Raw genomic sequence first — 27,182 nt, 5'->3', positions numbered from 1 at the left:
AACTGCCCTTTCTTCTACGCCCAGGCGCAAAGGCTCCAATTGCGCGCATCAGCTTTTACCTCCACCACGGGTCAGCCTCTCAATCGCCTCCCCCCTGTCTACCATCTCTACTGCAGACGCGAGAATCTCTAAAACGTCTCCCTAATCTCGTCAGCCACACTGTATCTAAGCAGTTCCCTCAGGAAGCGCGTAGTATGCACCCCACACTCCTCCGCGATCTGTCTCCACCCATCTTCTCTCCTGTCTTCCTGACACGCTACATACTCTAGCTATGCAACCCTTACAGTCTCTGGAGACTTTCTATACCTTGGTGTAGACACCCCGCCCTCCGCCCCACTCCACCTATAATCTTGTGCTAGACTTTCACCCACTCAACTCATTCAGAGTTTTGAGATCTGCCTCTAATAGTGTTCATGGGTATAATTTGGTTCTACATGGAATTAGATTCGCCAGACAAACACTTCTTTTATTCGGCAAGTATCAGACCGCGAATGCCATACCAAATGGGAGATTGATGCAGGGCTGTACATCCCATAGGGCCTTTGTCATTCCTTCCACTTATGCCCAGGGACTCTCTACATGCTCATGGTATGGAAGCAAAGCCACACAACTGCCAAGCCATTCCTTATGATCTTCTGAAATAATTCACTTTACCACAATCCTTCAGGATCTGTGACACAAAGAGAGGCTGTGTAGATGGTTCTACTCTATCGTCCAAGTGGATACTCTCCTCTTTGAGTCCCCTCTGACCAGACAGCAGACATTCAGACCTGCCAGATGAATCTCCCTGACAACAAGAAATGGAGATGAAGCATGCCTGCTGTGGGAGGCAGATTTCCAAGGACACCATGAATGGGGCCGACACTGGAAGCATAAAGAAATGGCTGGTGGGGCTGGACAGATGACTTAGCGGTTAAGAGCACCTGCTGCTCTTGCTGAGGACCTGGGTTTGGTTCCCAGCACCAATGTGTCAGTTCATGTCTATAACTCCAGCTCCAGGGGATCTGACTCCCTCTTCTGGCCTCCTCAGGCACTGCATGCACATGGTGCACTTAACTGCAAGCAGGCTAAACACAGCATAACATAAAACATAAAAATAAATAAATATATGCTGTATCCACTCAATCATTATTTAACAAATGTATGTCTATTTCTCTGATATTTAGTTCCATGATGAAGTTATTGCTCACAAATCCTGCAATAACAGTATTTCATGTACATATATTTAGAAAAAAATAACAAGAGCAAATAGCTGGTATTTTTTCGGCACTGAGTTTGAGTTGCTTTATGCAGCAGGCACCTGAAGCACATAAGCATTAAAGACAAGGATCTGGTCATTGCATCCTTCCTCTTGTCATAGAAAAAATAGGAAAATAAACTGATAAAACATGGCACATTTTGATTAGAACACAAGCGCTTGGATACAAGGAAGGTTGACAACTTCTGGTGGTGACTGGAATTTGGATGGAAATGTCTAAATGATCCACATATTTTACCACAGATGGGAGGCATACCCATCAGACAGAACAGGCATGCACTGCAGCTCTCCAGCACTGCAGCTCTCCAGCATGCCTTGTGTGCCCTTGGGTGGGTGTTCTCTGCTCAGTTTAGGTACCTGGGATCTATTTGCATGATCTGCAATGCAAACTGAGGTGAGATGGCCCCGTGGCAAAAGGCACTTGCCAGCAAGCCTGATGACCCAAATTCAATACCTAGAACCTACATGGTAGAAAGAGAGAACCAACTTCCAAAATCTGCCCTCTGACCTTCCCACCTGTGCAGTGGTACACACATAAATAAATAAACAACCAACAAATCAATACATTCATACATATATACATACATGTAATTTAAACCTTTTAAAAGAAACACAAAGTCTAGTATACTGTGGCTCCTCTTTTATTGATTTATTTAACCTTTTGATAGAAAAATTCTCACTGAGCACCTGTTGCAGGAAACCCTGCAGAGATGTGGCTTCCACACACCCTTCTCCACGAACCTCCCATGCTGAGAGAGCTAGGCTAGATCAAGGCGAGTTCTGATCCACAGCAGGCTGTGTCTGTGTTCTGTATACATTTCCCTGTCACTGCGTGGGGCTTCGGAGGAAGGGAAGAAAGAAAAGCTGAGATGAGCAGAAGGCTTCTGGGGACCTTGGGAATGCAGTGGAATCCTGAAGAACAGTTATAGATAGCCAGGGGGCAACTTACATATCTTGGAACACCCCCTAGTGTACTGTAGGTGGAATGGGATGTGGGCACCATCTCTCCCCCGCCACACCCCTACATGCGCATATACCCAGACAGTTAACTGAATATAGCTCTGCCTCAGGGATTCCAAGAAACCCCTCAATACATGTAGCCACTGCTGAGGAGGAGAGCAGCAACACCCAGCCGCCATCTCAGCAAGCTTAGCATCTCAGGACACGGTTGATGTTCATGCCAGCAAATTCCTCAAGGGGCAGACCTGTCTTCAGCATCAAAGCCAGCCTGTGCACAACGCAGCTCACAAACACTCCTGAAGAAAAAACTGTCTTGGTTTGGGGGTTTGGCGGTTATTCTCAGTGACTTCCACATCCCGGCTTCCTTATTTGCAGAATAAGAATCTAAATAAAATGATACATTGTTCCTCATCTAATGGGCATAGTAATACCTTTCTTCTTGGCTATTCATCCTAGGTCTTGTTGAACACTGTTTTAAATACGAATACACAAAGTTTTAAACAGTAATGCCTAGAGTGGGTAGCTCTAGCTGACTGTTAGGGTGCACACCTGCAATTCTAGCACTCAGAAGATGGTAGCAGGAAGGTCTCAAGTTTGAGGCCAGCCTAGGGAACATAGTGAGACCATCTCAAGAAACCAAAGTTGTGCAGCGGCAGCAGCAACTCGACTAACAAAACAAATACTAAACCAAAGTTTTATAGTAGTGCTTGCAAAGTTGACCTCATTTAGATCGAGATGCAGTTGGGTAGCTAGAATACAGCTTCTAGCGTGAACGATGCAGGTGTGGTTCTGGTGGTACCAAGAGGAGACAAAGGCACTGCTGACAAGATTGTATCTGCTGGTGGCATTGTTGACAAAAAGCCCTTGTAAGTTTCTAAACGACAGGAAGCTCTAAAGTGTCTCACAGGTCAAAGGGGGACAAGGGTAGTCAAATGCCTCAACAAGAGTTTGCATAAAATACTGGGTTTGAGAGTTACTGGGATTGGGTTGTAGGTGGCTGATATGCTTACAATAAGACTCAAATTCACCTCTTCACAAGCCACTCACATCTCCAGGGCCTTTTCCTTCGCTCAGCAGGTGACGGGAGGAGGAGTATTCAGTTCTCTTCCCAAAGCCCCAGACATGAGCAAGGAAGAGAGTTGGGATAAAGATCTTTAGGAGCTCTGCAGGGAAAATGCCCTGTAGTCAGAGTTTTCTTAGGGCCGCCAGCACACGAATAATGACACAGAGACTTACTATGGACTCTGAGAGCTCGGCCTTAGCTCCCACTAGCTCTTATAACTTAAATTAACCTGCTTTTATTAACCTGTGCTTTACCGTGTGGCTGTTTACCTTTCTCTCACTCTGTATGTCCGAATCCCTCCATGTCCCATTGGTGTCTCCTCTGCACCTGAATTATCCTTTCCTACTTCCTCTCTGCCTGGAAGTCTCACCTATCCCTCCTGCCTGGCTATTGGCTGCTCCGCTCCTTACTAAACCAATCCCAGCAACATATCTGCACACAGTGTACAACCATCCCACGACAACGCCCCCTTTCATCACGGCTCCACTCTTCCGCGTGCTTAGAGGCACAGCATATTTAGGGCGTCTGAGATGGAACTCTTGGGGTGGGATGTTTTCCAGCCTATTGAATCAGCCTGATATCCAGACTGCACTTTTCTCCAAAACCCTAACTCCTTTCGCTCCTTCTATAACTTCTTCTGACTGAGCCCTTTGTTTCAGGCTGGTGTGCATCTTGATATCAAAGGTGATCTGCCCATCTCCTTGTGGTGAAGGGCTATCACAGTGAGAGCCGCCTCTTGAGCTGCTCTGTCCTGACTCATGCTGTGCATCCTACAGAACCTTCTCCATGTTTCCATTGTGGACGGAGGACTAGGAAGGGACATGTTCCAGCCCCCATTCTTCCCATTGCCTTTGTCATTGCCCAGTTGCTGCTGCTGCTCGTGGGTAGCTCCACCCAGGAACTGTGGCGGCCCAGGACGGTGGCAGGGGCTGCTCTGCTTTCTTGCAGCTATCGTTATTATTTTTGTTGTGCTGGGTTAGGAGCACCTCGACTAAGTGCGACACAGTAGGGACACTGGGAATGGTGCAGCCCCAGCAAGGCCGTTTCTAACTCTTATGTGCACATAAGCCCTTATGTGCTCTTAATGAGTTGCTCTTCACAGGGTCACTCGTTAGCCCTGTCATACACCCAAGAAAATGCTAACAACTTTGAAGTTACAGAGGCTGAAGAGATGGCTTAATGACTGAGTTGTTATTCCAGAGGACCTGGGTTCGATTCCCAGTACCCACAGGATGGTTCAACCATCTGTATCTCCAGTTCCAGGAGATCCGATGCCCACTTCTGACCTCTGTCAACACCAGGCACACATACGATGTTCATACACACATGTAGACAAAACATGAATATACACAGAATGTAAAATAAATAAACCTTTAAAAATTGTTTAAAATGTGAAGTTACGTGATTTTACATTATCATGGGAATTAATTATTTTTTCCATTTAAAAGGGAAAATAATTCTTATTTCATGCACTATACAAAAATAGCTTGCTAGCCCAGTTAGCCAAATCCACTCTGAACCAGACTGCTTCCTAAGTTCTGAACTCTCTTGAACCTGTTCCTACAACACACACCACATATACTACACACAAGAGCAAGCATGCATGCATGTTCACTGACATACACATACACACACACACACACACACACCACTACACACACACACACACACACACCACTGCAGGTGGAAGGAATGGAGATTCTGAAAGCAGAATTTCAGATTCTGGCAAGTAAATGACATCATAGCTCTGAAGTTGTCCCTGCAGGCTGTGTGTGTCTTTCTGAAGCCTTCTCCACATATGGACACCCATGAAATCTCAGTGTCCCACAGTCCCAACATCTCTCCTCCAACCATAAGTCACTTCCAAGGAATGTCTAGATCATGTCAGGATTAAGTTAGGCACCAAATAATAAAGTCGGTCCATTCCAGGAGGGCAATTATCTCATGTGCTAATGAAAGAGCGGCCACAATTCATAGCAAAATCTCATCTGGTATATTCATTATAGGCCAAATTAAGATAAGTGAAACTTGCCTGGTCCTCTTATTAAGTCGGACAAATGACTACATATATTTTCCAGAGAGGAGGCTGTTTAGAAGAACGGATCTCTATATTTTACAAATGTCCTTTCCATTTTCTTCCTAGCGGGGATAGTCAGAAATGTTGTGTTGCTGGGAGTCACAGGGCTCAAGTGGCTTTAGGTCTCCCCAAATGAGGCGTTGCCTGACATCTAGCATGAGGCAAGATCTGAGAAAAGCTTCCACAAATTGGTGAAATTCTTTCTACATGAATATGCAATGCAATCTCCTTATTGAATAAGAACAGATGATTTCCCCCAAAATGAGTGCAATAAAGAGGCATAGAAAGAATAAATAATTCTAATAGTGTTCCTTAATTCTGCTGGTAATTTTCCAAATTCCAGAGTGATGGCAACACAGTGGGCCTATTCTGCAGACTGTTCCAAAGTGTTTGTGCTGGAGAGGGAAACCCATGGGGCCAGTGGTTTTAAGCAGCCCCAAATGCAGTAAACTCACTGCATTTCGGAGCAAAATAAAAAGCCATTATTTCATCGTATTTTGTCTACATTACTTCTGCTTGTAACCAACAGACATTTATGGAGCTCCCACTACTGAGCCAGGAATTGTGCTGAGTGCAATAAGGCATCCAGGAGAAGCAGGCTCCACCCTTAAGGTGCCCATAGCTATATTAGGGAGGTGAGTATAAAGATGTTCATTAAGCTGGAGTCACAGATCATGCGTCTGGCACTGTTCTTTCAATAGCCAGCTTGCGCCATCCCACTTGTTACCCCACCTCCTAGTGATGTACCCGAAAGATACTATTTTTAGTTCTGTTTTACAGTTGAGAAACCGAGGCTCAGAGAGAGAGAGTTAACCTTCACTGTCAAGTGGAGTGGATTTAGAATCCAAGGAGGCACACCTCCAGAGAGGATTACCTGAGGGAGCAAGACTCACCCTGAATATGGGTCCGTGGATTGGAGTCCCAGACTAAACAGCACACGAGAAAGCCCGCTGAGAGAGCCCTTGCTCTATTTCCCGGCCCCTGAGACAGATCAAGCCCCTCCCTCCACAAGCCTTTCCTGCCATGACGCCAACAGAAAGCCTTCCTCTGTTGAGATGGTTTTTGTTCATTATCATCTCAAGTGTTCCTCAGAGCTCCCATCTGCATCACCTTCCACGTGCTGTGCCTGTGTGTTGTGCTGAGAGACTGAGGAAGTGGACAGATGGAAAGTGTGCAGGCCTTCAGGAGGACAATTTGAAATATTTCTTGTTAGGTTTTATCAGACTGGATTCCATTATCCTCAGTCATTCCTTAAACTCAATTTCTTACTTAAAAGTTTTAAATTAAGGAGAAAAGAAAGAAACAGGAAAAGGTCAGGGAGCATTGCTCAATAGGTAAGAAAACGTGTTGTGTGTTCGAGTTTCGTATCTGTTGCCGAGAAATACCAAACGACCAGAACAAGTTGAGGGAAGCAAGGGTTTATTTGGCTTACACTTCCAGGTCACAGTCCACCTCTCTGAGAGAAGCTGCGGTAGGAAGGTGAAGGCAGGCCTGCTTGCTGGTCTGCACACCATCACCCCGAACCAGGGGATTCGCTCACAGCAAAAAGTGCATCTGAAACCTCAAAGACTGTTCCTGATGCTCAGGTGGCCTGGTGCTCAACTAGCTTCCTCATATAGCCCTGCCCAGGGAATGGTAACGCCCACAGTGGGCTGGGCCCTCTATGCCAATTAACGATCCCACACAGATGAACCCTCTAGCCAATTTCATCTAGGGAATCCCTCAACTAAAGCTCTCCTCTTAGGTGATATCTATGCCTAGCTGACAAGTAAAGCTACTAAGGACAAGCATGAGGACCTGAGTTCAAATCCCTGGCACCCATAAAAAAAATCCAAGAAATATTTAAGAACAGACTATTATTAACCCATTATCTACACGAGAGTTCAGGGAGGTTTGCTCACTAGTTCAAATAGTGAGAGGCCATTATTCAGTTACATGGTCTAACTTGACTGCCTGCATCCCAGTGCCCTGAATCCAGAGGGAAGCAGGAATGCCATGCAAAGGAGAGGATGCTAGGGAAGCTGCCGAGGAAGTGAGTTGCTGGGGTTTGAGCCCCATAGCATCCGGGAGCTGAGACATCTGGCCTCCCTAAAGAACACATCTGATAACACATCCTCCGAAATGCTGGGTGAGGAGATTGAAGTACGCCTGAAGTATACACCATGCTATTTCTCGCCAGCCCCACTGCATAACACGTAAGAAATAAAGCACCAGACGTGAGGAAAATCAGATCTCACGTCCCAGGAAAACAAAGCAAAGGGTAGGTGTGTAACATGAGGGCCTGCTCATTGAGGTTTCTGTCCTGCCTGGTACCCCACAGCCGGCAAGTCGCAGAGAAAAATCACACAGAGATCTCCATAAGTTTTAAAACTGATTGGCCCATTAGCTCAATCTTCTTATTATCTCTTGTAGCTTATGTTAACCCATTATTCTTATCCATGTTAGCCACATGGCTCAGTACCTTTCTCGGTGGGGCAGAATTGCCTTCAGTGGTCTGGGCAGAGCTGAGGAGGGAGCTTTCTGTTTCCTAGAATTCTCCTGTTCTCATCGCCCCACCTCTACTTCCTGTCTGGTTGACTCACCTATACTTCCTGCCTGGCCAATCAGCGTTTATTATTTAAAACATGATTGACAGAATACAGACAATTCTCCCGCACCATAGGTGCACCATCTACACATAACTGTTATTCTATTTTACTTTATCATGTATAAATGTATATGGATGTGAGTGCAGGTACCCACAGGGGCCAGAAGAGGGCACAGATTCCTGGAGCTGGAGTTACAGGTGATGGTGGGCTGCCAGTGTGGATGCTGGGTACCAGACTCACGTCCTCTGTAAGAGCCGAATGTTCTCTTTGTTTATTAGATATACTCTCTCCTAATTTTGTAATTGTCCCTATTTCCTGGGTATAATACACTCCATTTTATAGCAGAAAAATCAACATCCAAAGCATTCTTGAAAAGTGAGCATTCATAGTGGGTCACACACTCTGATGGGGACTCAAGTTCCATCATTAATACCTAAAGCAGGTCAGAGAGATCACGGGGAAAACATGCAGAAACACCAGGGTGGATGATAAAGGTGACAGAGAGGCCATGGCATTGGGGAAGGGGACGGTGTCTGCTGTGGCCGGAGTGCTCATCAGCAGAGGAGAATATTAAATGGGATGATGAGGAAGAGCCACTAAATGAGGACTTGAATCAGTATTTATTGAAGAAGACAATAGGGAAGCTCCTGTTCCAAGGACACATTTTATGGTCAAGCCGAGAATGGCCTTGACGGAGAGTCTTCAGTCTCTGAGGACAAAGGTGTGGAGCAACTTGAGGGACTCTGTGCAGTAAATCACCCTGGCCAGATGGCGTTCGTCCATGGGTTCTGAACGAGACAAAGTGGGAAATCGGGAGTTCAGTGACAGAGATCTATAATGAATGCTTTAAAACAGGCAATATCCCTAAAGATGGTGAAGCCGTTAATAGTATTAGGGGTGGGGGGGGGGATATACCTTGTTTGTTTGCATACTTTGTATAGCGGAAAGGGATATTTCTTTCCTTTTTCTTTTTGTAAAACAGGACTCCAGAAAAATCCACTTATTAAACAAAAAATGGGGACAGGGAATTAGGTGATAGGAGAAGAGTACCAAAGATAAGAGAACAAACTCAAGAGACGTATAAAAAGGGACCGTTCTTTTCTAGGTAGGCTCAGAAATGCCGGGAGACGCCATGAGTGAGCAGTCACTGATCTAACGTGGACCCTGCAGGCTAATGAGTCTGTGGCTTTCGTGGCCTTGCTGGAATGGCAAATGACAAGGCTGTGTCCTCTGGTGCCAGCGGGGCAGGTTTATTTCTCCCTCCAGCAAAAACCATGAAAGTAGTGACGATTTGATAAAATCTGAGGGTTGACAAACAGGGATAGACTTTTACCTCAGTGTTTTGGTTTTTGGTTGTTTGCTTTTTGTTTTGTTAATGTTTTCCCAAGATAATGTCTCACGATGTAATTCTGGCTGTCCTGGGTCACTCTGTAGACCAGGCTGGCCTCAAACTTACAGAGATCTGCCTGCCTCTGCCTCCCGAGTGCTGGGATTAATGGTGTGTGGTTCTGTATCTGGCAGACCTTGATGTTACAAATGTCAATTTCTGAATCTCAAGAATTATTTACTGACAAAAGCTAATACCAAAGCAGCCAGCATTGATGGAGTCTCACCCTGTACCAGACTCTTGTCCAGAGCAGCCAGCATTGATGGAGTATCACCCTGTACCAGACTCTTGTCCAGTTCTTTCCCTATATCATCCTATTTAACTCATGGGTCTGTTTTAGTTACTTTTCTGTTCCTACAACAAAACACCACGGTGAGGCAGCATTAAGAAGACAGTTTCTTGTGGTCTGTAGTTCCAAAGGGGTAAGAGGCCACCACGGTGGGGAAGCAGGACAGCAAGCAGCAGGCACGGCAGCCAGAGCAAGAAGCTGAGCGCTCACAGCCTCAACTGCAAACACAGGCAGAGAGAGTGAGCTCAAAGCACTGTGAGGCTTTACCCTCTCAAACCCACCTCCAGTGACACACTTCCTCCAGCAAGGTCACATCCCTTAATCCTCCCCGCAAAGTGCCACTGCCTGGGGAGCAAATGTTCCAAGACCAGAGTCTGCGAAGGACATTTCTAATTCAAACTGCCACAACATGGCAGTCCCAGCATTTAAATCCTATATTTCAACTCCAAAGTTCATGATTTTTTTTAACAACACTCTACATTTCCTCCCTTTATGCGCATTTTATTTACAAAAATAACCAGCTTTTGCAAAACAACTCTTGTCCTTGTAACAGGTGATGTGTTCCTCTTCTGTCCAGGGAATGATGACGCCCAAACTACAGAATTGATTGCCAGGCCCATCAGAGAATAACTACTCAGAGTCTACACAAAAAAGGACACTAACCGGGGCCTGTGGGGTGATTCAGCAGCTGAAGGTGCTTGCTGCTGTCTTACAACTTGAATTCAGGCCCCAGGACCAGCATGGCAGGAGAAAACCAATCCAGGTAACTTGTCCTCTGACCTCCACACAGGTGCTCTAGAGATGTGCTACACACACACACACACACACACACACACACACACACACTAATGTAAGTAAATTTTGATCTTTTTTTGTTGTTGTTTTTTCAAGACAAGGTTTTTCTGTGTAACAGCCCTAGATGTCCTGGAACTCACTCTGTAGACCAGATTGGCCTCGAACTTATAGAGATCCACCTACCTCTGCTTCCCAAGTGCTAGGAGTAAAGGCATGTGCCACCACTGCCCAACTTAATAAAAAAAATTAAAAAAATAATAATTAAGTAAATAACTGCATTCTCTTTAAAGAATTCAAACCAAACAAATTGAGAGTGGCTGCATACGCCAATAATCGCAGCACCCGTGGAGTATAAGCAGGGATTCTGTGCTACAGAGTGAGCTCATGTCTCAAAAGAAACAAGCAGGGGCTGGAGAGATGGCTCAGTGGTTAAGAGCACTGACTGCTCTTCCAGAGGACCCGGGTTCAATTCCCAGCACCCACATGGCAGCTCATAACTGTCTGAAGATCCAGTTCCAGGGGATCTGACACCTTCACACCAATGCACATAAAAATAAAGTTAAATAAACCATAAAAAATATTTAAAAAAAAAAGAAAAAGAAACAAGCAAGCTCATTGGAAAGCCCTGCTGCTCAAATCGGTGTATAAACAGAGGTAAGTCAGACTATTTATCATAAATCATCATTAGACCATCCCAGGATTATTTTAACATAGGAAGGAAGTGTTTCCTCTTCTGCATTTTCCCTAAGGGCTAATTATTCCCACACTAAATCTCTTGATAAGAGTTCCAAGAGTTAAAAGTTACTCCTTATATTGGTCTGGAATTTGACTGCCTGAAACTTCTACCCAAGCAGAATATTCAAGCAATTCTGCTACTCTGTATCTTTTGAGTATTTGAGTGTTCTTTTAAGACTTCTTGTAAGCTTGGCTGCAGATCTATGTGAAGACAGACAGAAAACCCAAAGAGATACAAACAAGGACCTCCATTAACTTATGCAACAGAAAAGACCAAGGATTCGTCAGCTTCTGACATGGTTTTAATGGAGCTAAAACAATGTCACAAAAAGATCCCTCTCAGCATTGCCTCTCCTCCGTGGTGATTTCTTGACACAGCTGAAGGGCCCCCAGACTGTTTACATCTATCTCGTGAGTAAAGTCCAGAAGAAGACTTCATTTCTTTCCCAAAAGTTTTTTTTTTGGGGGGGGAGGGGTGGAGAGTGAATCTTCCATTTCTGACTAGGCCCTCCGCTCAATCTTACAGCTACTGTTCTGTCCTAAGGATGTTGACCATTTGATTATCTGAGATGAAGCAACATTTTTCCATTGTGAGGTCCATAGGTTGTGGAGGGAGACTTCACAGGTAGGGTATAGGATAAAGAGAGACTGGACAAGATCAGGCAAGAGAGGGCACTGGAAACCATTGCATGGGTTTACACTACTTCATCAAGAAACTAACCAAACACCAAAACAGAAGATCACTTAACCCTGGACCTTAACATGCTGTGGGGGGAGGGGCCAGACGGAGGTCATTCTGTACGCCTCCCTATCCTCACCTCTAAGAACGACTCGATGGAGAGGCATCCCGTGAAAGCATCCCACAGTCAACAATCGGGGCCTGAGAGCAACTTGTATCTTCCTCAGTTCACACCCGGAAAAATCACACACACACACAAGTTGACTTTCATTTCCTCCCTGGTGCACACAACAAGGCTAAGAAGGAGGAACAGAAGAAATTCCAGAAGGCAGGAATTTGAACAGACTTGAAATTATAAGCATTGGCTGCAAGTTTAGACAGCTAAGTCATTGATGCCACAAAGATTAGCATTAACAGAACTTAACACTGAGTTTAAAACCAATTTTGCTTTTTTTTTTTTTTCAATTGCCAAGGAGTGCTGGGAAAACGAAGAGAAAAGGTGAGTTTAGAGAAAGCTGATCCAAGGCTGTGGCTATACAAATCCTGATTCCTTGACTCAAGCGAGGTGGGAAGACAGTACCAACAATAGCTATGTCTTCTGCATCCCGATACAGGAACTAGGTTACAACGGGGAACGCTATAAACCTAGCCTCCTGCCGTGGAATGTACATGCTGTTGGCGAGAATGAGAATGACTTCCCCCATCTCACGTATTAAGACAGAGGCAGTGATTACAAAAATGACTTGAGCTATGGAAGAAGTTATATAAATGAAGACACAACTGAGAAGATTATGTTTATTAATCTTTCAACACACAGAGCTATGCCAGTGGGGGAAGGAGGGATGATGTGAATGTCATTCCTTTGTGCCAAATAGAGTCAAACCAGAGAAGCAAATGCTACAACAGAAGCCATCCTTAAACCAATGCCATGCCACACTCTCACCAGTTGCCTGCCCAAAGCATGATGTCAGAGCCCTGCCGGGTGCCCCATCTCCTCTGCCCCCCGTGGCAGGCAGGGATGGCTGCTGTAGGGGCACGAAACAGCAACGAGCAATGCTCCTGCTTTTCTTACCGCCTCTAAAGACAATCATTATTCCTGGAATGACAATTTGTAAGCTCAATCTAATTACAGCCAAATTGATTAAGAGACACATAATCTCAAGATTAGCATTCGGGCAAATGCTGCTTAACTTAGCCACCGAGGATTCGGAGGAGGAAACAGCTGTGCTCTTCAGGAAATTGTTTGGAATAAAAGAGGGGACTCTGCCAGCAAAACTCAACCTTAGCAAATTCCTTGGCATCGGCTCCGTCTTATTTGAACTCCCGAGCTGGAGATTTCCTGAGATCAAATGCTTTAATGACAGGATTCCTGGGACTGTGGGGAAGGCAGCCAGAGGCATTTCTGATGCCATGGTTTGGGCTCTACCCTTCTTAGTAGGGAAGTTGACTGAATTTTCTTAGCATCGGAAGATCCGACCTCCAACTACAGTTGACGGTCATCGCACACTGGTTGCTGGGAGCAACGAGTGACCATACAGCATTTCTAGCGCAGGCCTTGACAACTGGGAACTTCCAATATTGATTCCTTTCTTTCCTTCCCTTGGATGTAGGACTTTCAAAAGTTTTTTTCTTGATAGAATAGTCATCAAATTACTCAAATTATTGAGAAAAAAATGAATTTTTTTCTTTTATGTTTCATGTCCTGTAACACACGCTTAACAAAAAACCCAAGAATAATGATATGGGGGAAAAGTGTCTAAGTTAGGGTTTCTATCGCTGTGATGAGACACATGGCAACTCTTACAAAGAAAACATTTCATTGGGGCTGGCTTACCGCTTCAGAGGTTTAGTCCACTATCGTCACAGAGGGAAGCAAGCATGGAGGTAAGCAGGCAGACACAGTACTGGAGAAGGAGCTGAGCCGTCTGTGTCTGGATCAGCGGGTAGAAGGCAGTGACTGCTACTCTGGGCCTGGCTTAGCATCTGAGACCTCAAAGCCCACCCCCACTGACACACTTCCTCCAACAAAGCCACACCTACTCCACCAAGGCCACACCTCCTAATAGTGACTCTGTGGGCCAGGCATTCAAAAACGTGAGTCTCTGGGAGGCATTCCTATTCCAACCACCACAAGGCGGAAAGGTGAATATTTTTGTACACTCTCCATATAGGTTAACCGGATCAGTGTTTAGTAAGTTAGTGAGGGAGCAAAAAAATAAAACTCTGCAAACAAAACTGTAGGGGCTTCTGGTATACGACAGGCATTCACCATACCAATCATGCAATGTTACATTCTTTCGTATGACTACACATCTATGCATGTGTAACCTTAAGTCTCAGCCCTGCTCCTTACTAAGCGGCCCTGAATGAATCAATCAGCTTCTTCACGCCTGAGTTTCAATATCCTTAAAATGAGGAAAATAATAGTATTTACCTCAGAGAACTGTTAGATAAATGAGTTCATACCTATGAGATTTTAAGCATGGTGCCTGTTGAGCAAACACTGATTTGACCTTAGCTGCTAATAACCATGATAATGATAGCAACAGTAATAATATTCCACTGACATCAGCGCTAAGACTGCACTTAGTGGTTGCTCAGTAAATACTACCTATTACTTCTTAGGTTAAAAAAAAGAACAATAAAAGACAGCTTTTTCATGAGGCTTACTCCACACTGGCACTGTCTCTGGGTGGAGCCAAAATAAATGTCCACCCACTCTGATTTCATTTTTCAGACTTCCCAGTCAGAAAGAAACACATTCCTGTTCCTGACTCTCTTTGGAGGCCACAGCTAGCTGGTCAGTGCTCTGGAGTGGGCCGATGGGCTGAGCTCCTAAACCCAGCACTTCATCAAATCTCTCTTTGCCACCTCCGTTTACTTCTGTGGAACACCAAGTGAGGGACGGGCCACTGCCTAGAAGTTCTCTCTCCCTTCCTCACCTTCTAGCCCCTTTTCTGTCATTCTTTCCAGCGCACACGGGGGTTCCCCACCAAAAGCACCTGCAAAGCTGCCCCCTTGCCACCTCTGCCCAGGCTAGCGGGCTACCTCGGCTGCCCTCTGCGCTCAACTCACCTTTGCTCCACAGCTCTTGGAGAAAGCTGATTGCCTGCATGTGGCTTAATTGAAAATGGATGTTTTGGTCAGGTGGTGGTGGCTCACACTCTTAAACCCAGCAAAGGCAGCCTGATCTCTGATTTCGAGGCCAAACCTGGTCTACAGAGACAGTTCCAGGACAGCTAAGGCTACACAGGGAAACCCTGTCTTGAAAAAATAAAAATTAAAAAAAAGTAAATGAACTTTTACAAATTATGACTCATAAACCAAAATACACACTCTTAGGTGCTGTGACAAACACAAATTATATGCTAGACCTGTTCTTTGTCTTTCAAAGGCTTGTAATCCAGCTGTGGAAGGGGAAGATACTGAGAGGGCTCAGAAGATTGCACCACTAACCTGCTGCTCCTGAAGAGGCGACTCCATCTATCTGAGAATGGAGACTTGGAGGCAGGATTTAGAAAGAGAGAGAGAGAGAAAGAAAGAAAGAAAGAAAGAAAGAAAGAAAGAAAGAAAGAAAGAAAGAAAGAGTAATAAAAAGTTGGAGTTCTCAAAGTACAAAAATACTGTAAAATTCCCTTTAACCGGGTTAATAACTTCCCCCAAATTTATAATTTTATACATATTTCATGCAAGCTGTAGAGTAGGTTACCATGCTGTACTGTGTGCTATCTTCTTATGTATACTATTTAAAATACATATTCCCATAATTGACAAAGCTGTGACTCAATATTTCAATACTAATGGCTTTCAAAAAGTTACAGAATCTTAGAGCTGATTCAGTCATTTCGGAATTCAAACAGAGCCAAACCCATCCAGATCCTTTCCAGGAGTGCCCAGTACATTTCAAATATGAGCATTGTTTTAATTCTTAACTATTTGCTCAGACTGAGGGTTAAGCCAGTTTTCTACTGTGGAGAGCCACCTCGCTCCTGATCTTACAATGCCACGCGCTAATGTGGGATGCCCTTCTGTAGGCTATGATATGTGTTGCTTTTATTGACTGATGAATAAAGCTGTTTTGGTTTATGCAGGGCAGAGTACAGCTAGGGAAGAAATCCAAACTGAATACAGGGAGAAAGAAGGCAGAGTTCAGGGAGATGCCAGCAGCCACCAGAGAAGCGAGATGCGAGGTAACGCCACGACCACATGGTAATGCATAGATTAATAAAAATGGGTTAATTTAAGACGCATAAGTTAGTTAATAATAAGCCTAAGTCATCTGCCATAACGCCACGACCACATGGTAATGCATAGATTAATAAAAATGGGTTAATTTAAGACGCATAAGTTAGTTAATAATAAGCCTAAGTCATCTGCCAAACAGACTGTAATTATATTAAGCCTTGAGTGATTATTCGGGGACTGGCGGGTGGGAGAGAAATCTCCAGTTACAATGCACAGAGTTCTTGGCACACAACCTTCTTGGGGAGAAAAAGCCCCTGAGAAATAAGAGTTTCACTGTGGGCATGCCTTCTCTGCCCACAGCACCTGTCTATACGTTACTGTGGTCAACTCTAGGGACTATACCTTGCACTAAAACTCGACATTATATAATCCACTGTGGTCTGTATATGAATAGCTAATAAGAGAAATGGAGAATGCCTATCCCAAAATCACATTTGTTTTTTTTTCTACTTTGTCTCATAATATAATTAGAAGTATACCCAGGCTCCAGGCATTAAGAGCCTTTAAATGGCACAAGCCAAAAGCAGAATCTTCCACTACTCCCCTTACCTGAGCCAAGCTACCCCACCTAGGCAGTAGCCAGTATTCACTACCTTATCACTTGTCTGAGTCAGTACCCCTCCCCTGTTCCACTTATACTCCACTGTCCCACCTACCCAGCACCCCACACACAATATACCTGTACATCACAGTATCTTTATATAGAAAGAGGGCTTCACTTGTTAAACGAACGATGAATAGACGCCCGTTCTATTACATTATCAGCCCAGTCTCTCCTGGGCTTCTCAGAAACTCTGCAGAAGTTTTCTGCTTCTTAGGCCTCTTTCATTGGAATTTTTATTTTTTGAAGTTATGTGCATGTATATGTGCTTGCTCGAGTTTATGTGTGTGGTGTGCATGCAGGTGTCCTCAGAAGCCACAAGAGGGCATTGAATCCCTGGGACCTGGGGCTATGGAGAGTTGTGAGCTGCCTGACATGGCTGCCTGGAACCAGACTCAGCTCCTCTGCAAGAGCAGGAGGGCTCCTGTGAGCAGTCTCCGCAGCCTCCAAGGCAGGTTTCTCCACTGTGGTCTTACTTGGAAAATTGAATCTTTGTAACAGCCAATCAAGGGGGGAAAGAACTGGCAGTTTTCCTTATTAAGAATATAATGTGTTATTTATGCAAAATACTAACAATAAGAAATAAATACTGATGGTATTATCATGTAGAATATTTTGAAATGTTTTTGAAATATATAGAATACTTATTGAAATTTTGGTATTTTAAGTAAACAGACAATTTTTTTGAAATTTTATTATTTGTTGGTTCCTTTTTTATATCTAATACCATAAAATAAATAACCTCTAACATGCTTTAACATGTATCTTCATTTGTTAGTTGGGTATGCACAAAAGTGACTGACCAGATAAGATCTATTTGAATTACACACACACACACACACACACACACACACACACACACATGCACGCACACACGCACGCCCCCAGAGTTCTTGCTGTAAGCCCAAACCAGTCTCAAACTCTCTACACAACACAGGCCGGCCTCAAACTCTCCTCCTATTTAACCTTCCCAGGCGGTGCTGGGATTAAAGATGCATGCCACTATAACTGGCTTGGAATTTTTTCCCTAATTTATTGCCATCCCATCCATATCAGCCGGGAAAGCCATGATTCAGCAGCACTACTGAAACAGTAAACACCAGGGATCCACTGACTTGTTCCCTGCCTGTCATTGCCACAGCACCATAGTAACCAGTCACACACTCAAGAGCAGGAGCGGTCCTGACAACAAGGAAGAAATAACAATCGAGAACACCCACAAATAAGATATTGTAAGGTGTACCTAGAGAAAAATAAGCCTAGATCACAAAGCCAAGAAAAGAAGGAATTTCTCTCCTGGGAAGCTGCACGGGCAAAGTGTTCAACACTGTTCAGATGTCCAGTGAAAGTCAGCTCAGAGGCTACGTGAAATGAACAGTCAGAGGCATTAAGCCCCAAATAAGCAGGAGCAGACGTATAAAGGAGTCTATTACTGCCTGCTACAGGGGACATTTAGGTGGGGGTTAAGGGCACTCGCTTCTAAATTCCCGCCATCTCTTCTTTGAAAGCTACAGCTGAAGTGTAACATGAGGGGGCTGCCTTGTTGGGGTATCTGTCCCGCTCAGTACCCCACAGTCGGCAAGCCCCAAAGAAAAATCACACATAGGACTCCAAAAGATTATAAACTGATTGGCCCATTAGGTCAGGCTACTTATTAGCTCTTATAACTTATGTTACCCCATTATCCTTATCTATGTTAGCACATGGCTCCGTACCTTTCTCAGCAGGGCAGGTTACATGCTGCCTCCTCGGTGATCTGTGTAGGAATGGCGAGAGAACTTCCTGTGTCCCAGAAAACTCCCAGTCTCTTTGCTCCACCCCTACTTCCTGTCTGGCTTTCCCGCCTATACTGCCTGCCTGGCCAATCAGCGTTTTATTAAAATATGATTGACAGAATACAGACAATTCTCCCACACCACTGAAGTTTGAACTTTCTCCTCCCTTCGAAGAGTCAGCATAGTACTCCTGCATATGAAAGAAGTGTCCAAACCAAACACGTCAAAGATCAAGGTTGAAGATGAGATGGGGAGGTAGTAAAAAAACCCTGGCATTCTCTCTACCTCTGGGACTACTCTTAGAACATAGCCAATATCCTAAGCATACAATAAATCAGAGGTCTGGTAACAGTAAGGAATTCTGAATTCTATAAAGTGGATAAGGTCATTTCATTACTTACCATGGTTCAGTGACTTAGCTAAGACTCAGGGAGCTTCTCTTTGGTTCTTAGTTCTGGCAATAAATAGTATTGGGGGGGGACTCTAACCCCTTTCAGACCGCCATACTGTGTCCTAAATTCATACTTAATTTATGCTCCTCAACTCCACGATTCTTCCAAGGTCATTCACCCAACTAAATCTGTCCATCCCATCCAAACCAGTGATGGTGCAAACTTCTCAGCACATTCTACCACAATCCTTCCTCCAAGAATTTGTCTGTGTAATCCCCCAGAATGTCTGGCCTCCTTTCGACCACACATTCCCTCAGAGATAAATCCATATGCCCTCCCCACCACCAAAATATTCCTTATCTAACCACACTCCACAAGAGGCTGGCGAGACCGCTCAGCGATTAAGAGTTCACATTGCTCTTGCACAGGGCCTGAGTTTGTTTCCCAGCGCAACACCGGTGTCTCACAACTGCCTGTACCACTAGCAACAAGGGGACCTCTGGCTCCCGTGGGTCCCTACACTCACATGCACACCCATACAGAGACACACACATATGTAAACATAAGTAAAAGTAATGCATCTTTTTAAAAAAAAATAACATCCCACAGCTGAGCAATGGTGGCACACGCCTTTATTCCCAGAACTCTGGAAGCAGAAGCAGATGGAGCTCTGAGTTTAAGGTCAACCTGGTCTACAGAGTGAGTTCCAGGACAGCTAGGGCTACACCGAAAAACCCTGTCTTAAAAAAACAAGAAACAAACAAACAAACAAAAAAACAAAACAAAGCAACCAAACAAAAAATAATATGTCCCACTCTATGTTGAGCATTCGTTTCTCTCATTTTTACACTAATATATTTACATGTGTGTGTGTGTGTGTGCGTGCACACGCCATGATCTATGTTTGGAGATCAAAGCAAGGCTTACATCAATCTGTTTTCTCCTTTCTTCATGTGGGTCTTGGCATTGAACTCAGGTCTTTGGCTTGGCAGCAAGTACCTTTCTCTGCTGAGCCACCCTGCCAGTCCTCATTTCATATTATCATTGACACAGGGCTCTCAAATTACTTCAAGTCTTGCTTATTCTTTAACTGGGTCGTAAGTTCCTTGAGGGATGGCTCTGTGGCTTCTAATCTCTGTCTGGAGTAAATGGCAGGTAGAAAAAAGTCAAAAGAAGGCAGAAAAGGGGAAAGTGGAAAATGTACAAGAGAAAGAATCATAGACAAAAAAGAAAAGGGAAAGGAGGGACTATTATTATTTATTAAATAATTACATCATGGAGGTGCTCTGTGAAGGTCACAGTAAGATACAGTCTAATTCTGACTAATTTACAGCGACCGTTCCCAACCTTCACCAACCTGGCAACACAGCCTACTTTCTCTAATTATACTCTCATTATTATCATTTCTAATAAGCAATTCTATGTCTGCTGGCTACCAAAAATTAAGATTCACCTCATCTCCTTCACTCTGTTCCACTTATCAGTTTTTAATACTGTACACAATTTGTTTACACGCTGTATCTATTTTATCACTGTTTCTTCATCTTATTCAACTTCGGCTCCAACTCCCGGCCAGCAGCGACCGTCACCTGTTCATTGATAAAACTTCCCTGGTAAACTAACTCTTCCAGAACCAACGAAGCTCTCTGTGTAAGTCACACACGGGCTCTGAGACTGCCAAAAACACCCCCAGCAGAATCACAGTGAACAGTGGAAAACTAATTTCCTCACTAACGGGACCCAGGTACGGGAGTCCTCTAAACACGCGCTGATTTAAAAAAACGGATGCTATAAACGCTGAGTAGAACTTTGCCTGCCGAGAATGCGGTCAAGTACAGGCTTCACCGCAGGTCCCCTGAGGGGCTAGGTGTTAACCAAATGAAACGGTGATAAGAAGTGACAGGTGGCCCTGTGGCTTAGGGACCTTAATTGCTCCCTCCTCACTCGCGGAGAAAACCACAAAGTACCTATAAAGAGCCCGGCTACACCAGCACATCTCTCCGGGCAAGTCTCAGGTTTCCCCTCAGAACCTCTCCCTCCAGCTGGCTGCCTTGGTGTAGGCTCTCTGCTTCCAACTAAGTTGCCATCTCGGGCCTGCTTTGGAAAAGGAAGCACTACGTTAAGTAGGTGCCCAGTTAATTGTCCTTGGCTTCCCTTTGGCTCCCCCAGCCTTGGGCTTGTTTCCCTTGTCACAACTTCAATAATTGCTCTCAGGGTGCCAGGAGCAGTCAGCTAAGCTGAAATAGCTTCAAATACTGGTCCTGACCCCTCCTTATTGATAAACTGAAGGAAAATGATAAGTAGTTGGACATTTCTTATCCTTAATAGTAGATAAAGTCCATAACATGCTATCCCCAGATCTGACACCTTGGTATTTGCCTCTGAACTGCAAATTGATAATTCTACTTTTGGGGGTTGAACCACACACACTTAAACACTTTCTTTTAGAATTGTATCAGGCTGAAAAGATGAGGGCTGTCCCTCTCTTGCTGAGCAAAGTCCAGAACCCAGCATACTGACATCCACCCATTTTCCTGTTTGTACAAACAAGGTAAGCTCTGCTCTACCAGGAGGAATGAGAAGCCTCTTCGTTTGCCAGGGGATAAAAGGCTTTTAACAGACTCTCAGAACAGCTGGGTAGAGCTGTTCCCTGAGGGACAAATTGCTACATTTAAGTAAATCTCTTCTGGGGCTCTCTGGGGCTTCTAAGGTCATCCTGCACACTCTGGCAACCGCTTGTCAAATGTGAAGGGCTTTCCATGTGCTGAATTCAAATTGGCCCAGCCTGTAAATAAAATACCTAGCACTGACATTTACTATGTCTAAATAATTTTTTATACTTAATGCAAATAAAAGAGATTATTGAAAATTGACTTTGAGCTGGTTGGTGGTGAACATGCCTTTAATCCCAGCACTCTGGAGGCAGAGGTCAAGGCCAGCACGGTCTACAGAGGGAGTTCCAGGACAGCCAGAGCTTCGCAAAGAAATCCTGACTTGGAAAAAAACAAAACGAAACAACATCGAAAATTGACTTCAACCTCTTTAAAACTGTTTTGACATGACTATGAAAGAAATTTAAATTACATACGTGGATGGTATTATTTGGGTTTTTTTGGGGGGGCTGGGGGAGGAGATTCTTTTTGTAGAGCTGGATTATTTTTTTTTCTTTTTTTAAATATTTATTTATTTATTATGTATACAATATTCTGTCTATGTGTATGACTGCAGGCCAGAAGAGGGCACCAGACCCTGTTACAGAGGGTTGTGAGCCACCATGTGGTTGCTGGGAATTGAACTCAGGACCTTTGGAAAAGCAGGCAGTGCTCTTAACCACTGAGCCATCTCTCCAGCCCTAGAGCTGGATACTTATTCATGCTTTAAGCATAGCAGACAAGTGTTCTACTATAAATTATGCCTCCAGTCCCAAACAATGATGTTCCAACTAATTCTTCTACTTGACCAAAGTAGAGGGCAAGTTCTAAAGGCAACAAACACATATATTTTTTGGAGTCCACATATTTAACATAACTTTTACCTAATTGTCAGCATTCAAGAATTGATAGATCTCCCAATAAATGCTGACCAGGGTTTCTCTGTGTACTTTAGAGCCTGCCCTAGAACTCACTCTGTGGGCCAGACTGAAGACAGTGTATGTAACAGTGGCTGGCCTGAAACTCACTGTTTTCCAGGCTGGTGTGTAACTGCCAGAGCTCCCCCTGTCTCTGCCTTCCAAGAGCTGAAGCAGGAATTAAAAGTATGGATCCCATTCCCCTAGCCTGACCATAGCTGAGTCAGGGTTCTTTGGATTTTAGTTCCTTAACTCAGAAATTAGGTTGAGTTCACTGTAAAAATCGCAGTATTCTCAGAGTTGACTCCAGCTCCACCAGGATGTCCAGACATTTGACTTCCCTTGTGCCTGTCATCCCCCACACACACACACACACACAAAGGGGGCTGCTTTGTTCCTAACTCCTAACAGTGTGGAACTTGCTGGAAGCCCCTGAGCCAGAATACCCCCTTCTGCAAGGACACTCTTCCCTTCACCCTTCAGATCCCTAGCATGCCCACAGCAGCTAGCCTGCTTCCTGTGTTTTAACCTATCTCTCTTCATGAAGTCCCTCTCTGGGCTTCAGAGAAGACTCTGTTCCCTTTAAGGTCCCATCACGCTACCAAGGATAAACTGTACGCACTGTCCTTTCTAATGCTCTCCCACCCCAAGGCCCAATCAGGGTCCCAAGGCTCCCTGTCCTAATAAAACTCCCTTTTAAAGTGTCATTTCACATCACCTCCCTTCTGGAACTTGCTGCCCTTCATTCTCTGTTATAAGACAATCTGTAAATGTGGATGTCCTCTCCCTGAGTGCAAGACAAAGAAAGATCTTGGGGAAAAGAAACTAATGAATCCAAGAGTCATGTTAATTTCTTAATAAGAAACAAAGATTGGCAATGTTTGACCATTATGCTGACGTAAATAAGAAATGCCTCCCATAGTCTCGAGCATTTGAACACTTGATCTCCAGTTGTTGGTGGTGTTTGGGGAGTTTAGGAGATGCACTCTAACTACCTAAATCAGTGGTTCTCAACCTTCATAATATTGTCATCTTTTAATACAGCGCCTCAGGATGTGGTGGCCCCCAACCACAAAATTATTTGGTTGCTAATTTGGTTGCTGCTTCATAACTGTAGTTTTGTTACTGTTCAGAATCATAAATATCTATTTTCCTGATGGTCTTAGGTGACCCCTGTGAAAGAGTCATTTGACCCCAAAGGGTTCTCAGCTCACAGGTTGAGAACTTCTGAGTCAGAGGTGTTATGTCACTTGGGAGGGGCTTTGAGTGGGAAAAAACCTCACATGTTTCTAGGTCTTGGTCTCAGCTTCCTGTTTGAGATATTTAGTCAGGGGCCTCATACCAGGCCCTGGCATCCATTTCAAACCCCTCCCCTGGGAGTTGCCTCAGTCCAAACTCCACCTCCGAGAAAGCCCGCCAAACAGTGACCCCTCCCCACTGAGGGTCAAGACCACTCCCACAGGCTACTTAAACTGCCCCCAGAGTATGAACACCACGTGGTCTCCGGGTTTTACGGTCTTCCGTTCTCTCTCTTCCCCTCTCCATGTTTTCCCGGTGCCACCCGGGAGCTTTACATGAAACATGGACATCTTTCATTCAGTCTGATTTGGTCTGATTGGAATTATTTGCGTAGGTGGAGAGGCTGGTCTTAAGAAATCTCTGACACTTCCTGCTCCTGCCACCGCGCCTGCGCTTGCCTCCACAACAGACTCTTACTCCTCTGGAACTGGAAGCCCAGCTAAAGTAATCTCCTACAAATTGGCTTGGTCATGGTGTCTTAGCAGCAGAAAAGTGATTCCCATAACCACCAACCAAGGCTCTTCAAGTCACGCTGAACCTCGGTTAACGCAGGCTTTTACTTCTATCATTGCCACATGGTAGCTTTGTTTTTATATATGCATCTTCGTCTTCGCAGTAGCATATATAAATTGTATAAGACAAACTTGTCATGCCAATAGTGATTATAAAATGACAAAGTTTTTTAAATGAAAGCAATATAAAAAGAATGAGAAAGCCACTTCACCAACAAAATATTGATATCTAAAATACATAGAGCCAGGTATGATGGCACACACCTTTAATCACAGCGGGTAGAGGCAGGCAAATCTCTATGAGTTCCAGGACAGCCTGGTCTACACAATCAGCTCCAGGCCAGTCAGGGAAGAGACCCTCTCTCAAAATAAAATTTGTATATACATGTACATATATGTGTGTGTGTATGTATGTATGTATATGTGTGTGTATACCACAAACAAGAAGAAAATAATTTGAAGTAAGAAATAAATAATCTAGTCAAGCCGTGGTGGTGCACACCTTTAACCCAGCACTCAGAAGGCAGAAGCAGGCGAATCTCTGAGTTCAAGGCCAGCCTGATCTACAAAGTGAGTCCCAGGACATTCAGGGTACACCAGAAACCCTGCCTTGAAAAAAATAAAAGAAAGGAAGAAAGGAATGAACAAACGAAGAACAAAGAACCTAAATAGTCCTTTCTCAGATGAGATATGAAACTGGCTAAGAGTCACATAAAAAATGTCGAGTGTCACAGCTATGGGAGAAGAGCAAACTAAGACGCAGGGGAGATAAACCTCACACTTGTCAGAATGGCAACAGTCAAAAGACAGAAGATGTTTGTTTGGCTTGGTGGTGTATATCTACAATCCCAGCACTCAGGGGGCAGGAGGATGCTAATTCAAGGCCAGCCAAGGCCACACAGCAACCCTCTGTCTCAAAAATAAATAAATAGAAAGACAGAAAATAGCAAGTGTTAGAGGTGGTGTAGAAAAAGTACACAAAAATCTTTGTGTACTGTCAGGGACAATGTAAATTAGAAAGCCATTATGGAAATAAATATGAAGTTTCTTTAAAAAAAAATCAATCAATCAATCCTAAAACTGCCATATGACCCCTAGTCCCACTTCTGGGTTTATACTGAATTGAACAAAATCAGTATATATATTCAGTATATTTGTGTGTATATGTATATATGTGTATGTATATATGTATATGTATGTATATAAAAGCATATATACACTATATATATTTTATGCATGCGGACACTTTGTCTGCAAACAAGTCTGTGCACCACATGCATTCCCTCAGTGCCTGCAGAGGCCAGAAAAAGGCAGCAGATCCCCTAGAACTAAAGCTACAGACAGTTGTTGCTGCTATATGGGTGCTGGGAATAGAATCTGGGTCCTCTGGAAGAGCAGCCAGGGCTACACCATCTCTCGGCTCCCCATGTTTATTACAATATTATTCATAGTCACAAAGACAATAGATGAATGTTAATGCAGTGGATGAATGGGCAGAGAAAGTTCAGGAGCCTGGTATGGTACACATTATGTAATCCTAGCACTCAGGAGATGGAGGAAGGAGATCCTGGAGCAGGACAGGAGAGCGAGAGACAATTCAGTATATATACACAATGGACTGCGTCAGTCTTAGAAGGAAGTCCTGCCATTGATGACAACGTGAATGAAATCCTAAAATGGTCTAAATAAACCAGGCACAAAAGGCATGACCTCACTTGTATGCAGGGTGGAGAGTTGGTGGTTCCCTGGCAGGGTTGGGAGGATAGCTATGGCAGATGCTGGTCAAAGGGAAAAAACTTCAGTTAGCTGGATAGTAAACTCAGGAGATTTACTATGACATGATAACTCCAGTTAACAGAGTTTTATTCCTTGAAATTCCACTAGAATGGTTTTCAATCATTTTCATTACACGCATGCGTGTGTACACGCACACACACACACACATACACACGAAATAGAGTGTATCAGATAGAACCTGTGCTAAGTAGCTCAGCTTGGGGACTGGAGTGGCAGTTGGGGTAAAGCCATTTGCCCAGCGTACAAGGTACCCTAGGATGCCTCCACAGAAGAACAAAAAAGAAAAAAAAAATTAATTCATCCACTGCACAATAGACACAAATTTCCAAACAATATATTGTTCCTAGTAATAGTTTTCTTGCCATTTTTTATGAATTTAATTAAAGAAATATGAATAAATTATGGGTTTTACTTAATGAAAAATGCAAAAGTACATCTCTATGAAAAAGTGTCCTGTCTTTACAAAATCTGGAACACAACTCAGAATTATTTGTTCTCTGGACTAAAGTCTTGTTGGCATAAAATTATGTTTCATGTGAGGATCAGCCTGGGCAATAGCTACAGACTGGACTCAGGTACCTGTCTCCCCAGTTCTTATGTCATGATTCAAACACACTGCTACTTCTTGACTGCATTAAGTACTGTGAGAAATGGTTCTTCAGTGGATCGTCCGCTTTACCCTTCAACACGTTTCTGTGACTCACAGATAAGTCATGTGGTCTGTATGGGACTCCCTCCCACAGTAAACCCAGCCTGGGAGAAGTGCTGCCCAAGATCCCATTAACTCAAGCAACCCTTGCAGCATACAAATAAACATCATCCAAACCAAACTGATAGCTGGAAAACCAAACACGTACACCTTAAAAACTAGATGAGTGCCCTGCGAGGCAGTGGTGGTGCACATCTTTCATCCCAGCACTCGGGAGGCAGAGACAGGAGGATCTCTGAGTTTAAAACCAGCCTGGTCTACAGAGTGAGTTCCAGGACAGCCAGGGCTACACACAGAGAAACCCTGTTTCAACACCACCACCACCACCACCACCCCCAAAAACCTAGATGAAATGTTAATTATTTCAGATTGGGTGGAACTATCCAAAATGATGGAAGAAATTCTAAACAAATATGTTAAATTGTTTGACTGGGCATATCACTCAGTCTGCAG

The 27,182-nt window shown here is 44.1% G+C and overlaps 1 pseudogene; it reads right to left on the bottom strand.

The window, feature by feature from the left end:
- The window catches only part of LOC125412669 (BCL2/adenovirus E1B 19 kDa protein-interacting protein 3-like), a 49,794-nt pseudogene that overhangs the window by 6,265 nt on the left and 16,347 nt on the right, over positions 1 to 27,182 (bottom strand).

The sequence above is a fragment of the Myodes glareolus genome, chromosome 3 (assembly GCF_982192425.1).
Source record: "Myodes glareolus chromosome 3, mMyoGla1.1, whole genome shotgun sequence".
Classification (NCBI taxonomy): domain Eukaryota; kingdom Metazoa; phylum Chordata; class Mammalia; order Rodentia; family Cricetidae; genus Myodes; species Myodes glareolus.
The sequence above is the reverse complement of the archived record's forward strand: the minus strand, read 5'-3'. Positions and strand labels throughout refer to the sequence as shown.